Genomic DNA, 15,874 nt, shown 5'->3' with positions numbered 1-15,874 from the left:
AAAACCCATAGATGAGTGAGACCATTCTGTCTCTCTCTCTCTCTCTCTCTCTCTCTCTCTCTCTCTCTCTCTCTCTCTCTCTCTGTCTTATTTCACTCAGCATAATAGAGTCCATGTACATCATGTATAGGGACATTTCATGACTTCATCTCTCCTGACAGCTGCATAATATTCCATTGTGTATATGTACCACAGTTTCTTTAGCCATTCATCTGTTGAAGGGTATCTTGGCTGTTTCCAGAGTCTTGCTATGGTAAATAGTGCTGCAATGAATATAGGTGTAAGGAAGGGATTTTTGTATTGTATTTTTGTGTTCCTAGGGTATATTCCTAGGAGTGGTATAGCTGGATTGTATGGGAGCTCGATTTCCCGTTTTTGGAGGAATCTCCATATTGCTTTCCAAAAAGGTTGAACTAGACGGCATTCCCACCAGCAGTGGATAAGAGTTCCTTTCTCTCCACATCTCTGCTAACACTGCTTGTTCTCATTCTTCGTGATGTGTGCCATTCTCTGTGGTGTGAGGTGGTATCTCATTGTTGTTTTGATTTGCATCTCCCTGATGATTAGTGATGTAGAGCATTTCTTCATGTGTCTTTTGGCCATTTGTATTTCTTCTTTGTCAAAGTGTCTGTTCATTTCTTCTCCCCATTTTCTGATGGGATTAGATGTTTTTTCTTGTAAATTTCTGTCAGTGCCTTGTATATTTTGGAGACCAGCTCCTTATCTGATGGGTATTGGGTGAATAGTTTCTCCCACTCAGTGGGTGGCTCTTGTATCCTGGGCGCTATTTCTTTTTTGTGCAGAACCTTCTCAGTTTAATATATTCCCATCTGTTAATTTCTGCTTTCACTTGCTTGGAGAGTGCAGTTTCCTCTTTGAAGATGCCTTTAGTCTCAATGTCCTGCAGTGTTTTACCTACATATTGTTCTATATATCTTATGTTTTCGGGTCTGATTTTGAGGTCTTTCACCCATTTGGATTTAACATTCGTACATGATGTTAGCTGGGGGGTCTAAGTTCATTTTTTTGCAAGTGGCTAGCCAGTTGTGCCAAAACCACTTGTTGAAGAGTCTTTCTTTGCTCCAGTTAGGATTTCTTGCTCCTTTATCAAAAATTAGGTTATCGTATGTCTGGGGAACATTTTCTGAGTATTCAAGCCTATTCCACTGATCTGAGGGCCTGTCTTTATTCCAATACTATGCTGTTTTGATAACTATTGCTTTGTAGTACAGTTAAAGTTCGGGAAAGTAATTCCTCCCATATTCTTTTTCCCAATGATTGCTTTAGCTGTTCTAGGGTGTTTATTGTTCCAAATGAATTTCAAAAGTGCTGATCCACTTCTTTGAAGAATGTCACAGGTATCTTTAGAGGGATCACATTAAATCTTTACAATACTTTGGGGAGTATTGACAGTTTAATGATGTTAATTCTGCCAATCCATGAGCAGGGAATGGCTAAAGAAACTGTGGTACATATACGTAATGGAATATTATGCAGCCATCAGGAGATTTGAAGTCATGAAATTTTCTATACATGGATGTATATGGAATCTATTATGCTGAGTGAAATAAGTCAGAGGGAGAATGATAGACACAAAATAGTCTCACATATCTGAGTTTTAATATAAATAAAAGACATTAATGTAATAAGGCCCAGAGACAATAGAATTAAGGTATGGAAGGGCTGGAAGGACCGGCTCACAATTCGAAGCTCATCACAGGGATTGGTAAACTCTTTTACGGAAATAGCTACTCTAAAAACAAGCATGACAATGTTAAAGAATGAAGGAAGTAGAATGCCTGTCTTGATACAGGCAGGGGTAAAGGCAATAGGGGGCACTGGTGGTGGGAATGTTGCACTGTTGAAGGGGGGTTTTCTGTTTATAACTGAAACCCAACTACAAGCATGCTTGTGATCATGGTGTTTAAATAAAGATTTATATTAGAGTGAATAAAAAAGCACATGCTTTACACAGAATCATGGGATAGGTTATGGTTAATAATCTATTTTTTCATAATTTACATATACTTCTTTCAAAGATTAACCATAGCCATAGCCAATATCTACAAAATTCTACACAAATTTTCTAGTTCTAAAAGTCTTAATACACTCTTATTTTTTACCTGTTATTAAATAGCATATGACATTTACAAATAGTTACATTAAAATAAAATTTGTCAGGGCCAGAGATTTATCACAGAAGGGAGGGCATTTTCTTTTAAAATAGCCAAACTGGGTTTGATCGTTGATATACCATATATATGTGTGTCTATATATCTATACTTATACATAGATATATATGGGATACTGAATATCTATATACATACATATCTAGTATAAATACATATATATATATGTTTTATTTTAAAGTACTTTATTGTGCTTCTTCATTACATCAAGCCTGCATTGAATAGCAGAAGTATAATTATCCAAAAGGCATTTACTATTAAATTTATGTTAACATATATTCAAACCAATAATTGCTTAATATTTAGAGGATATAAATGTGTATATATATTTAAAATTAAATATTACTATTTTAGTTATATGACTATTATTGGTAAAATATACAACCAGGGGCCAGAGCGATAGCACAGCAATAGGGTGTTTGCCTTGCATGCGGTCGATTCAGAACGGACTCTTGTTCGATCCTCAGTGTCCTATATGGTCCCCCAAGCCAGGAGCAATTTCTGAGTACCTAGTCAGGAGTAACCCCTAAGCTTCATAAGGCATGGCTCAAAAAAGAAAAAACAATATGTGACTAAGTCACACAAGTATTCTATGCATTTGGGCCTTTAAAAAAAGTTAATTTGAGCCAGACAGAGAGTAATAGTGTAAGGTAAATATTTTGTATGTGGCTGACCAAGGTTAAATTCCCCAGCAACATACATGGTTCCCAGAGCAATACCAAGGGTATTTACTAAGACAGAGTTAGGAATTATTAACCCATGATAACTGCTAGATATAACATACCTCTCCAATTCTCACCTACTCCAAGAAATAAAAATGTTAATAGGAACACTACATTTTGTGAACAAATAGGATTGCTGCTCTCAGGGAAAAAATGCCCCTTAGGGGCCAAAATGAAAGTACAGCAAGTAGGTAACTTGCCTTGCATCAGCTGACCCAGATTGGACCTCCACCACACCATATGGAACCTGAATCCTCCAGGAACAAGCCCTAATCATAGAGACAGGAGTAAGCTCTAAGGATCATCAGATAAGCTTCCAAACTAATACAACTCTAATAAAGGATGTTTTTTCTTTTATGTACTGACCATCTCTGAGATGTCAGAATACCTGGAAGAAAATTCACTCTAAATATGCATAACGGTATATTTCTTCTCAATATTTTTCTCAATTTAAACTGATCTAAACATGAAATATTGGTTGGAATTAGAAATAGAAAGTTAATAAACCCAGAAGTTTTAACACAAAACATGTTAACTGATAAAGTTGCCTCATAAAGTATCAATTGGACATGAATAGTGTACCTTTCAAGTCAATTCTGAACACAGAATAAAATAATGGCCTCAAGGAAGGAAATTATCAAAATGAATGACTTATCAGTAAAGATATCTGACATGTTTGCCTTTGCAGTTATGAGCAATATTCAATTAAATAAGACAATTTAGAGAAGGATGAAGCAACACTTGCTTCTAAATATAGTGATGATAAACTCTCAAAGTACACTCTGAGATAAAGCAATCATCCAATCAATCAATAATTTAATAAAAAAAAATCTCACCCGTAATTTTTCAATACAGATGGTCATTTTGAGAAGTAAATTTTGAGAAGGGTGAAGACACAATTGTTTTAATTCTATCAAGCAACATTTATTAGATAATCAGGGAAAGGCAGAGATAGTAGCTATTAATACAGTCAGCATTTGTCCAAAAGATGCAGCTGGCTGTGCCCGACTGTTGGCATTCCTGGAAGTGCCAAACAAAATAAGTGTTGACAAGTTCTGAACGCCCAGATGTGCACTTTGAAGCTTGTATACTGGAGTTGTGCCATAAAGTAACTTATAAATATGGGGAAAATGTGATCTAATATTTGCTTTAACTAACTGAAGAGAAATCCATAAGAAGCTACTCATAGTAATGAGTAGTCCAACTTTTCTAGCCCAAATAGTCTGCTTCTTTAAAATTGATGCTACACAGCATTTGTTAGCCAGAGAAAAAGACAAAAGTCAAAACTTCACATACTTGAAAGATACTTTTATTTGTGCATGTGTAGTGTATAAAATTAGCATTTTGTCCTTTTGTAAATAATAGGAGAGGAATTGCTGCATTATTAGGCATCTGGCTTGTTTTTGTTTTTGTTTTGAGAAATCTCATACACTTTTTTTCCTAGACTAAATGACCTTCATTTCACACTGACAATGAATGGAATTCCCCTTTCTCCACACCCTGGGACTTTTGGAGATAGATGTTCTCACTGCTATGAGGTGATATCTCATTGTTGTTTTGATTTGCACTTCCTTGATAAGAAATTATGATGAACATTTGTGTTTATGTGCTTCCTGGATGTATGTCTTTGAAGAATTGCCAGCCAGTTCAGCTCTCCTAGTGGGTTAACTGCTTCTTCTTTTTCTTATCTTTGTGTGTTTCATAATCTTGCATGTTAGAGCAATTATCAGAAATAGACTCATTTCACTTGTCAATAGCTGATGCAAAGATAAAGAAATTATAAGAGATAGGCAGAGTGGACTACGATTCAGCAATAAGATAACCTGCATTTTCCAACATCATTGATCAAATTGGAATTGCATGCTAAATGAAAGAGAAACATATATACAAGATGACTTTATCCATAGTGTTTCATTAAAGACATAAAGTACAGGAGTAGATGATATTCAAAGGAAACAAATCTTTACACTCTAACAACTGAGTCAGATTAACTGGGGGAAGAAGGATTGACAGTGATAGAAATGATATAATCGATAGAATTAAATCTATAAATAAATCTATAGAATTAACACTTGTTGATGTGGATCATACAGAAGAAGCATACTACAATGCACACATTTTTACATATCTATAAATTAATGTTATATCAATAAGTTAAAAATATGAACTAAACAAAAGCCTGTTTTTATTAATAAAATAAAGAAAACTTAAAATCATTAAATTTACAGTGCACACACTGTCAAAATTAAAAATAAATAAGTGCTATTATGTAAAGAAAGTTAAAGTAGCAGTTGTGGTCTTTTCACTCTATTTGAGCACTTCATATTAAATTTTATAAGAAATTTATGTCTGTATTTTCAATTCTTTTTTTTTTTCGAGCATGAATGCAATCCCCACTACCACAAATTATGCAGTCGAATTTCCCAAATTTGGGGAAATCGCAGGAGTTAGAACATCCGGAGAGCAATGGATAAGCCTCGCCCTGGGAAAACCACCTTCCTGATCATGGTTTCTCCCCTGCCAGGGAAGTATTGTATTTTAAAATCTAGTGTTGAACTTATAAAATAATGTAAAACTACCTCTGCACAAAACTATAAGTTCCATAAGAATATTTTCCTTTATAAAATATTTTCTAAGAAAATGCTTTAATATAATTAAATATGAGTCATATTATGAAATATTTAACTTTTTAACTTTTAAATATTTAACTTTTTATGGTTTTGGATATTGGTTGCCTGTTTGCATAAGAAAAATAATCCACATAAGAATTTTCCTAAAACTGTATGTATGCTTTATACATATATGCATATATATAAAATATTTTAAAATTTTAATGGGACATGTTTTATATTACTATAATGGACTTTATGTACACAATATTTCAGCACCATATTCTGCATCAGAGTATTCAATTTCCTCCACCAATATCTCAGTGCCCCCATTCAAAGTTTTCCATAATAAAGTTCAGTTATGTAGACCACTTCTCAAGTTTCATTGCCTTTAACTATAATCATTTTTTACTATATTTCTTTATGTCTTATGTAAGAAATCATTCTGTGTCAATCTCTCCCCTTCTATCTGACTTCATTCAGTTTGCTACTCTCTAGACATACTTGCACTTTAAAAAGTATCTTCTAACTAGGGAATTTTAAAATCTGTGCTTAAGTAATTAAGGGTTTTTATGTCTACTTTAAATAATATTAAACATTTTAATCACTGGAGATTACTCTTAATGTAAACTTCACATGGTTTGAGTACTGTCAGGGGCAATAGAGAACTTTCATAATATCTAAAGATAGTGAGAGTATGTTAATATTATGCATATATGACTCATAGCACCCAAGCGGAAGCTGCAATTTGCCCACATTCACAAAATAGTGGAGCATCTACTAAATTCAAATGTTTGACTCCAAAATCAAAGATAGCAGGTCTATACATAATATGAAAAGCAAAATTACCAGGCCCGGAGTGATAGCACAACAGTAGGGCATTTGTCTTGCATGCGGCTGACCCAGGACAGACCTGGGTTCGATGCCTGGATTCCCATATGGTCCCCTGAGCCAGGAACGATTTCTGAGCACAGAGCCAAGAGTCGCTTTTGAGGGTCACTGGGTGTGGCCCACAAAACAAACAAACAAACAAAAAAGGACAAAATTGACCACAAACCTGGATTTGGGGCCAAACCCAGCATTTTCCTTGACTTCCTCCTAGCTCTGTCGTCAGGAATTACTATTGTTGATGGTGATCATATTTTCTGGTATAATGAGAAGGCTCAGCCACTTGCAAAACAAACTATGTAAATGCTGTACTATTTAACTTGCCATTGCTGAGATGGTTTGACCCTAAGCATCTAGCATTACCACGTTTGATCTCTTAGCATAGAGTCAGGGGTGAAACCTCCACAATACTGGTGTGGCCTCAAAAGAAAAAACAAAAAGTGTGTATTGAAATATACTAATTAGTCATTACCATAATTTAAATTAGTATAGCGATCTTGAGGGGAAGCAATCCACAAGATTTTACTTTCAAAACTATCCAAGATGTCTAGTTTACTGATATAAATTGCAATCATGCTTGTAACAATGGACCTTGTAGAATTCTTATAGAATTCATGATTATAGATGATATGAAGAATAAAATTTTGTTAAAAATATATTAAAATCACTCTATTAATTGCAATTACTGTACTAATAAAACATATCTTATCAACAAAGAATAAAAATTATGAACTATATAAAATAGGTGACAGTGCCCCCTTAAGGATACTTCAAATTTGACAGTAATTTACCTTCAAGAACTCTACAGAAAAATTGATATTTTTCCTGTTTGTGAAATGAGTACTCTTCATTTTGATAATATTATGAAAAAAATACAATGCAATGAAAACTTCATACTGGTTTGTAAACATTTTTATCTTAAGGAATCTCTGAAATACATCAGATTTAGTGTAAGGATACAGATGGTGTAATTTGGATTTTCATAACTGAAGAAATTCTCTCACAGTAACTGACATTATGGTTTAGCAAGAAATATTCAACCAAGTATTGTATTAACAAGATAATTCACTAATTACAATCTACAAAGGTTCTAAGTATGTTCACAACAGCTGTAATAGCTAAATATTCTATCGATCATGCTATGCTTTCTAACAGACAGAAAAAGAGAAATAATAACTCTAGACAATTCAGAACTTTTTTCCTAGAACAATTATGCTACCTACAGCTTCCAGAGCTGGTATTATAATCTGTCACTTCATATCATGACTGGAATTCTCTCTCTCTCTCTCTCTCTCTCTCTCTCTCTCTCACTCTCTCTCTCTCTCTCTCTCTCATACTCTCTTACTCTCTTTCCACACAGTTGCTCCCTAAAATCATGCATTATCAGCAGGCCAGAGAGATAATACAGCTGGTAAAACAATTACTTTTCACACCACCTACCAGGGTTCAACCTCTGGAATTATATATGGTATCCTAGGTCCAGTCAATAATAATCTTTAAACACAGCCAGAAGTAAACCCAGAAAACACTAAAGACTGCCACTAGAACCCAATTTAACCATCCATCTTATCCATCCAACTCTCTAACATCTGTCTGTCTATCTATCTATCATCTATCTATCTATCTATCTATCTATCTATCTATCTATCTATTTATTTATCTATCTACCTACCTATTTATTTATTATAGAAGATTTCAAATTAGGTGCAAATGTCCACAGAACCACTTTGAATATATCAATAGATATTTAAAAACTTCGAAGAAAGAAATAAGACAATAGTAAAAGTAGAAAGCCACCAAGGTTATATAAAGATTCAGAGATTCACTTTGGGGGAAAATAGCAGAAATCAAGAGAACAAGGAAATAGACTTAGAACACAAGTGAATTTTTTTTCTTGGAGTCGCAATAAGTCTTTATATTCCTTTGTACTAGAACAAATTCATAAAATTGGTAGAAATTGATCTGGAGAGACAGTACAACCTTTGTTCTATTTGGCACTGCATATGTTCTGAACACCAATAAGAAAAACCTTGATCAAGGAGTACAGTAGGTAGAACACTTGCCTTGCACACAACAGGCTCAAATTCAATTCCATCATTCCATTAATTTGTCCAAGAACTTTCAGGAGTAAATTCTGAACATAGAGAAAAGAGGAGTTACTCCTGAACATTGTTGGATATGGCCACATAACAAAAATAAAAACAAACAAAAGCTTTGAATTTAAGTCATTTATTTATAAGCCAAACTCCTGAAAAATCTAGTGAGTCTTTTTCCCAGAAAATATAAAGAGATAGAAGTGAGGCAAAAGCAAAAAATCAAATCAAATACTGAACTTAGAGACAATCTTAGCAGCAAAAATGTATACCCAAGATGCAGGAGTGAGAAGTCAAAAGATCACTCATTTCTTCTGTTCATTTGGGAAGTTACTACTGGAAATTTTACAAATGAAAGTTAAAGACTGTACCAAGAGTAAAATGTTTCTATGAACCCTATTCTTATTCTAGAGGGGGGAAAATCTCACGTTTATTCAAAATAAGACTTATGAAATCATTGTTACATATTTTTTTGTTTTCTTTTTTGGGGGGGTCATATCCGGTAGCACTCAGGGGTTTCTCCTGGCTCTACGCTCAGAAAACAATGATTTTTATTACTAAGAACAATGATTTTTATTACTAAGAACACTAACATATTATTTTGTAACTTAATAGAATAATTTAATAGTTCAAATTATGCTAGCAATTTATTGTCCTAGATATATTCAATGATTATTGCATTTTTAAGTCCAGATAAAATGTTGAATTTGAGATACTCACTCGCCTTATATTTATCTAAGCAAATATTAGTAAATTTTTTAAATCCTTTTTTTGGCATATATATATAAAGAGAAGAGATGAGTGGAGAGAGAGAGAACAGAAAGGAAAGAGAAGAGGGAGAGAGAAGGACAGAGAGGGATCTTTCTATAAAACGGTATTCATGTGGGAAAAACTTTTATCTGGATTGAGATAACAGAAATACTAGGCAGCAAAATATAAAATAATTGTCTCAGGACATGCGAGAAGGTCCAGCAGGTGGGGGATTGCTTTGCAAAATGTTGAACCTGATTCAATTTCTGGCAACAAATTAAATCTCTTGAGCCTGCAAAGGCTGAATGAACACTTAGTATAGAGACAGAAGGCCATAGCCCCACTAGTTACCACTCCCCCCAAAAATAAACAAACAAATATAAGTGACTAAGGGGCCAGAGAGGTGGTATAAGCAGTAGGGCATTTGCCTGGCATATGGCTGACCTAGGAGGGCTCTCAGTTTGATCCCATGGCATCCTATATGGTCCCCCAAGCCAGGAGTAATTTCTGAACACATAGCCAAGAGTAACCCTGATCGTCACCAGACCTGGCCTACAAAACAAAAACAAAAACAAAAAAAGTAGTGACTAAACTATTTAAGCTCTATAAATAACAAGAAATAATATAAGAAAAGAAGAATCATGTTATGCATTTATCTCATAATCCTTATAGAAATATGGGAAGTGAAATTACAGAAATATGTTTTAAAAATAATTTGAAAATATGTACTTAAGTAAATATACTTTTTGGCTTTTCTCTTCTAGCTAAGTCCTGGAAAATACAAAGAGTAAAGCAAACATTTCTTCAAACTAGAGATGCTTACACCAATAGGCTGATTTATTATTGGAAATTTAAGGTATGGATGAAGCTTTCAAGTGTCATATTAAGAAAAAGTGAGTCAGAAGGAAAACAGATACCAGATGATGTCACCCATATGTGAATTGTAAGGAAACAGTAAGGAAGAGACGATGATCAATGTAAACTAATCCTGAGGACAATTCAGATAGTACATCATGTAAGTGTTTGCTTCTCTTCTATCTGGCACTGAATATTTTCTGAGCCTTGATAAAAGTAATCCTTAGAACATAAAGACATTTTTACACTTGTAAACAATTTTACCTGAATTGAAAGAAAATATATTAAAAATAGAAAAAAAAAACAATGATAGTCATTTTTCTTCCATTTCATATGGAATTTAACATAATGTCAATTTATTATTCTTTTAACTCAATGGCAGATACTACTATTATATTGTTTACTTTACTATTTAAATGGTCATTCATTGTTTATTAAGTAGGCTGTTTCCTTCTGGCATCAGTTCTTTTGAGCATCTTCACTTTCCAAGTTCATGAGTTTTGTTTTTTGAAGAAGTGTAAGCTTCATGTTAGCAATCTGCATTTTTTCATTTCTATTAACTTTCAAGTGCTTTACATTTAACCTATGCACTTATCACAACAAATTTATTTCTTTGACAATTTACAAGCATTTACATTATAAATTCCATAATCTACTCAAACATGTTTACGTTCTTACAACTATTGAGGCAGGTGAAAATTCCTTACTCATCATGATGTCTAATAAACCTGATTTTCCTTCTTTCATTATTTCTGCTGTGTTAGACATTACCTCACCCACCTATGTAGCACACCCCGTAAGCACTAAACTCAATTGTTTTCCACAATATCTATTCTGTTTTTAATAATTATTTTTTCATTAATGGCAGGGTTTCAAACATTACTTCTTTTAGGATGGTTTATATTTGGGGGATTCTGAGAGCATACTCAACAATGCTTAGGGGTTACTCATTGCTCTACACTCTGGAATTACTCCAGCAGTGCTGGGGTACTGGGATGCTTGTGTTCAAATCTGGGTTGGCTGAGTGCAAGACAAGTGCATTATACATTGTACTATAATTCTGGTCCTTTATTTTCTAAATTAATATTTGTCTTAAGTTCAATTCACTCTTCCCTCGTTCAATTCTCCTGATTATATCTCTGTGTTTAATATATCTTAAGCTTCTCTAATATTATGATCAAATTAAATGCATCAACTGTTTCAAAAAGCCATTTCTTGCTACTGTGTTTTTAGATTGATTTAGTGGCCTTCCAAGAAGCAGTTCTACTATTTTTGGAGAAAAAAAATCTTACATAATCAAAGAAACAATACAAAAGGTACAGGTTTTATCTTGCATACAGCGGGCAGACTTTAATATTCTGCACTGCAAATGGTCACCTGGATCCAAACAAGAGTGATCCCTGAGCAGAGACAGGAGCAAAGCCTGCTGCTATCTGAACTTTGCCTACTTGTTCTTCCCTTGCTCTCTTTCCAAAAAGGATGAGTATTTCACATACTTCTCAAATGTACCCTAATACTTTTATATATTGTTTTTACCATATCTTTCTTACTTGTTACTTCCTTTTAGATTCCTGTTTCACATTACTTTTGTCTTTTTTGTGGAAACATTGCAAATCTTCTCCAAAGCCTTTATTTCCTTGGGATTCACACTCTGTTGTCTCTGTTGCTGTCATATTAGTCTCTCTAAAATTGAAAATTTTATAACTCACTCTTGCATATAAGTTAAAGTCCAGTTGCCATAAGCTGACATAAAAGACCATGTAGAATCTGGTCCCATTTTGCTTTCACAATATATTTATGGTGCTCTTTGATCCTTCAATTGTAACAGTTGGCACATGATTAGCGTCTCTTAACCTATGTTCACCTTTCAGAGTTACAGTAGTCTTTCCCATTCAAATTTCCTTTCTCAATATACATATGTTATTCCCACTCAGTGTTTTTTCTTTTAGGGGGTGGTGAGGGTGAGGAAGGGGCAAGTGAAAGGGTGACATTCTATAAAAATCCTGATCAACTTCCGAGTATAAAGACAATACACTGTGCAAAACCAGATATTTTGCTGTATTTATGTGCTCTACTTGGCTGAAAGCAATTTCTTTTATCTGCTATCCATCACTGGATATTATCTGTACTTTTCTTATGGCAGTTATTACACCTTACTGAACAGCACATCTATTTTTGTGTAGTTTAATCCCTCCAAAGAGTAAATTTCTTGAGATCAGCATTCATATTTATTCCTTCCTCAGTGCTTAGCATAGTGACCCTAAGAAAATAAGCTTAGAATTAATTTACAAGTTCTTTTTACTTGAAGCGACCCACATAAATATTGCATATGCCTATATATGATGAAATTCGATGGATTATTGCAACACTATTCATAAACATCAATATTTTATGTAATTGTAGTTTATGATAATATATGAACCATAAGAAGATGAAAAATGATTAGGCGATTGTTAGGAAAGGTTTCTCTATGAAAACAATATCTGATTCATAACTGTTACTGTTATAAATTGGTGATCACCACAAAAGCATTGTTAAGCTTCTATTTTCTTGTTTCACATTAAGAAAACTAGCCAAAAAAAGAAAAATAATCACTTCAATAAAAAGATGAATAAAAATGAAGGCTTGAAGCACTTGCATATATTCAATTCACATGAATGACTGAGTGATTGTATTTTTACCTTACTGGAGAGGCTTCACACTTAGTTGATGAAAAAGCCATAGTGCCCTAACTCACTGAACACTCTGCTGATCTGAAACACTAGTAGCTCATTGCAGAGGGAATGCTGCCTCGATTCACTTGATTACCTTTTTGATTAACTTTCCTACTCCCATGGCTACCATTTGTCCCGGTTGTGCATGCCTCTCTTGAAGAATCAGATGCTCAGTTCCACTAACAGCAAGTGCTTCTTAAAGCAATAACAACAAACTCTCTCTCTCTCTTTTTTTTGTACCCTTTAGTTTGCATTTATTGGTTCCCTTAGAACTATTACAGTTTGCTTTTATAAAGAAGAATTGTACCTTTAAAATAACTCAAATCACTTTGTGGGATTTCTACATATTCAACATGAAGAAATACATTGATTGGATTAAAATGCTGCACATGTAAATTGAAGAAGCTAGTTTGGGAGAAATTGGCCTGCCTTGATGAAAATTTGAGTAACAGGCAGAGCAAATGCTAGTTGAAGCAATGCCTGCCAGGCAATAATTCTCTTCCTTTCTAGAACAGCCAGGCCAGGTCAGACTAGATTTTCATTTTCATATGCTCTTATATTCCTTGATTCTATTTTCACTTCTGAAGTTGAAAATTGCAGTCACGATAATGAGGAGATTGCATTTTAGCATGCTAAAAGAGAAACTTACTCTTTTAAAATGTACTAACTAGAAGTAAGGCATAGTCAAAGTACTGAATATTAGTCAATTTGCTTCCAAAACATTACTATCATTCATAAAGTAAACAAGTAAACAATTCTCATAGTTAGTACATAGAATCATTCACTTATCCATTGTCCTGGAAGAATTAAATTTCAAAAGAAAATTTCTATTGTACTTCCTTTTAGCAGTGTTTTTCATGCTAAAAAAAAAAAGGAGGGTTAAACATAAGCATGCTTCCTCTTACATGAAGTTCTAGAACAGTAAAAAGAAAAAAATGGTTGGGGCTGAAATGATAGCACAATGGGCAGGGCATTTGCTTTGCACTCAGCCAACCCAGGTTTGATCCATGGCATCCCATATGGTCCCCAACACCTGCCAGGAGTAATTTCTGAGTTCAGAGCCAGGAGTTATTCCTGAACCCACCAGCCATGATCAAAAACAAACAAACAAACAAAAGTAGGGGCTGAAACAGTGGCGCAAATTGGTAAGGCATCTGTCTGCCTTGAGAATGCTAGCCTAGGATGGACAGTGGTTCAATCCCCCGGCAGGTTCAATCCCCCGGCATCCCATATGGTCCCCCAAGCCAGGAGCTATTTCTGAACACATAGCCAAGAATAATCCCTGAGCATCACTGGGTGTGGCAAAAATAACAAACAAACAAACAAAAAGTAATGAATGAAATATATGACAGTTTATTTATCTAGTCATCTGTTCTCACACATGTGAATTTCCAAATATTGACAATTATGAATGTTGCAGCAATAAATAATACATACACCAGAGTGCAGATGTCTTTTAAGAATAGATTTTTGGGACCCTCTGGATAAGTTACAAGAAGGGTAGTTGCCACTTTATATGGGAGACCAATTATTTGTTTTTTGTAGTGTCCATATTGTATTTTAATAGTATGACACTAGTCAACATTCCCTACAGCAATGGATGAGGGTGCAGTTATAAGAAAAAAAGATGAAATAATATTATTTGATGCTACTTAAATGGAACTGGAGATTACTATATTGAGTGTTGTTAAATGGAGGACAGTTACAGAATGATCTCTCTTTATTTGTTTTGTGTTGTTTTGTTTTTGGGCCACACTCTGTGATGCTCAGGGGTTACTCTTGGCTATGAGCTCAGATAGTCACTCCTGGCTTGGGGTACCATACGGGACACTAGGGGATCAAACCACAGTTCGTCCTAGGCTAGTGCGTGCAAGGTAGGCACCTTACTGCTTGTGCCACCATTCAGGCCCAAGAATGATCTCTTTTATATGTGAGATATAAGAAAACAAAGCATTTGGATAACAAATTAATAAAAACATAGAAATGAATTTACTCTGGGGGAGGCATGCTGAGTTGGTGGTTAAGATAAAACTAGTGGAAAGTTGTGATGCTAAAACATTGTACACATGAAAGTTTATTGTGAATATGATGGTTTTAACTACTTGAAAATTAGAGTAATAGTAATCAAAGACTTAGTAATGATTGTTAAAAAGGTAATAAGGAAATTTTTAAGGATAAAAATAGTGACAAAAACCACAAAACACAATGAATAAACAAAAAAAACACAATGAAAAAAATCTGTATTTTTGCATGTCTTGATCATACAATCTGTGAATTAGAGTTTGATGCTTTTTTTAAAAAAATAAAGCAAATATACCTCTTTGTCCATTTGCTAGAATACAGAAATCCAAAATATTTTTTCATAACCATTACCTCATACTATCACAAAAGAACAAGGATTTTAAAAATACTAAAGAAAAGTGGAAAAATGATTTTACAATTTTGGTAATTCATACTCATTATCTTCTGATTTTTAGAATCAGGGAATTTTTAGAATGATGGAAATGTTTCATTGCTTCGAGGAATACTTATAATTTTTAACTAATAGTTTATTAAGAATCATAGATAAATGTTTTTCTAAGGACTTGTTATATGTCACGTAATTTTCAATCTAATGTTTTAGATAATTTGTATTAAATTTCTATGATCATTTTTATATCGCATATTATGAATTTTCATGTCATGAAAATTAAATAGCTTACTCCAATTAAACAACAGAATCGTGATGAGTGCGGACTACAGTTGATAATGACAGTGGGAGAGCAGATACTCATTGGTGGTATTGGTGTTTAAGTAAATTTTTTCAGCAGTACAATAAAATTAACACTTTTAAACCATATCATCACAATTATAATTAACATAACATTTCAAATAATACACTTTGCTTCTAAAAGTTAAGTAAAATTTATATTAAGTTATAATATATTTTGTAAATTAGGTATAGCAAATAACTAAAATTTAACTATTTCAATGAGTAGATTTATTGATAAACTCTAGCTTAACCTTTTACTGCTGAAATATATGAAAATAAAAACCAATAAACTGGGCTGGAGA

At 33.8% G+C, this 15,874-nt stretch overlaps 1 protein-coding gene and 1 non-coding gene across 5 annotated transcripts in view; both read right to left on the bottom strand.

The window, feature by feature from the left end:
• PCDH7 (protocadherin 7) overlaps window positions 1-15,874 on the bottom strand; it is a 477,156-nt gene that overhangs the window by 116,202 nt on the left and 345,080 nt on the right. The gene's annotated exons all lie outside the window — the stretch shown is intronic.
• LOC126032686 (U1 spliceosomal RNA) lies at window positions 5,285-5,443 on the bottom strand. The gene has a single exon (XR_007503909.1). It is a non-coding gene; the product is annotated as a U1 spliceosomal RNA (small nuclear RNA).

This window comes from Suncus etruscus, chromosome 16 (genome assembly GCF_024139225.1).
Source record: "Suncus etruscus isolate mSunEtr1 chromosome 16, mSunEtr1.pri.cur, whole genome shotgun sequence".
Lineage (NCBI taxonomy): Eukaryota > Metazoa > Chordata > Mammalia > Eulipotyphla > Soricidae > Suncus > Suncus etruscus.
The sequence above is the reverse complement of the archived record's forward strand: the minus strand, read 5'-3'. Positions and strand labels throughout refer to the sequence as shown.